The following is a 1,611-nucleotide window of genomic DNA, read 5'->3' on the forward strand; positions in this document are numbered from 1 at the left end:
TTGCTAAAGGTTTAGGTGGTGGTCTGAGTGCGTTGATTCGGTCATTATCAATAGATGGTAACCGCACTCGGTAGGTGAGAGGTGCCCGTCAATCGATGGGAGGTGAGGGGGTCGATCGATATCGGTCTCTCTCTCTGTCGGTCAACTGCTGGCTCATGCGGTCGATCGATTTTGACGTAGAAAAGGGAGGGTGGGTGAGGATGTTTTTCTGTGAATTCCTCATGAGTCATGATTCGAACTGCACTACACGCCGCAGTCGATTCAGCAGATGACGTCGATCGATATTTAGAGTAATCTGTCGATCGATCTTCGTCATAGTCTGTCGAGCGATGTGTATCCATTGACATCGGTCGACACCAATGTGATCCGCCGAAACTCATGGAGCTTTCAACTTCGAAGTCTCCTTCTCCAAGCTTCTCATGCTTCACCACTTGCCATAAATCATCATCTATGATGGCATTTACGTTACGTGGTGTTTTGCTTTCTCAACCCTCTCTAGCCAAGGCTTCTTGCCTCTTTACAGTGTCTCCATTCTGAACCACTTGCATTTCAAGCTTCCTCACCTGTGTCCCTAAGGTCTCAATTCTTGTGTTCAGACTGTTGTAGGCGGAATCTATCTTCCCATTGAAATCCACAGTGAGTTGTTGCTGTCCTTCCAGAACTCTGTCAAGCATCGCTTCAATCTTACTTTCCTGTGTCTGTGGTGGTGGATTCTGGTAGAATGAGTTTCCATAGCCTCTGCTGTTGTTGCTGAAAGGTTTCTGGAACTGTGAACTCTGGTTACTCCTCTGACCATTGCCAAAGAAGTTTCCGTTTCCACCCTGGTTTCCAGACCTCTGAAATGCAGTACCTCCAATGTAGTTCACATCTTTTTCTCCTTCCACGTTTACAGCTACTTCTCCTTCAGCTGAGCAGGCCTGTTTCCTAAGAATCTCATGAACCACATCTAACTTTTCTCTAACTTCGTCCATCTGCTCCTTCCCTAGGGATGCAACAGACTTCTTCCACTCAAAGTCACTGTTCTTGGTGCTGCTGCTGCTTGCTAGTTTTTCTATCAGTCTCACAGCCTCCACCGGATTCCTGGTGTTGAAGTTTTCCTCGCTAGCTGTATCAAGAGCCATCTGATACCTCAAGGCAATACCTCTGAAGAAAGTGCTCAGCAGTTGCACTTCGTTGAATCCTTACTTTCTCAAATGAGAGGTTCAGTTGCAGTAATTAGGGATCGAATTCACAAGGAGCTAGGGAACCTATTAAATCTAGTCAGGTTATTAATTCTAGGTGTTGAAAAGTAAATAGCAATCCTAATTGAGCAAGTCTCTTGCTCGACTAACAAGATGATTGGGGGTGTAACTTTATTGGAAGATATTAGATGCAGGGTTTCTATTCAGGTGTTAGAGATTATAATCCTATAGATGCCTAACAGTTGCATGCATGATATATTAGAGCTCAACTCCTTAATCACAGTGATCAGTGATGGAAATGTTTCACTGGTTAACTAACTAGATCTTGGATCTCAACAGTCGTCTTTTAATCACAAGAAAGTGTCGATCGATGATCCTATATGGATATCGATCGATACACCTTTCGCAATATCGATCGATTGTCAGAAGA

General features: G+C 44.3%; 1 pseudogene; it reads right to left on the minus strand.

Annotated features, from left to right (window-relative positions):
* The window catches only part of LOC106297723, a 10,059-nt pseudogene that overhangs the window by 6,989 nt on the left and 1,459 nt on the right, over positions 1-1,611 (minus strand).

This window comes from Brassica oleracea, chromosome C6 (assembly GCF_000695525.1).
Source record: "Brassica oleracea var. oleracea cultivar TO1000 chromosome C6, BOL, whole genome shotgun sequence".
Classification (NCBI taxonomy): Eukaryota; Viridiplantae; Streptophyta; class Magnoliopsida; order Brassicales; family Brassicaceae; genus Brassica; species Brassica oleracea.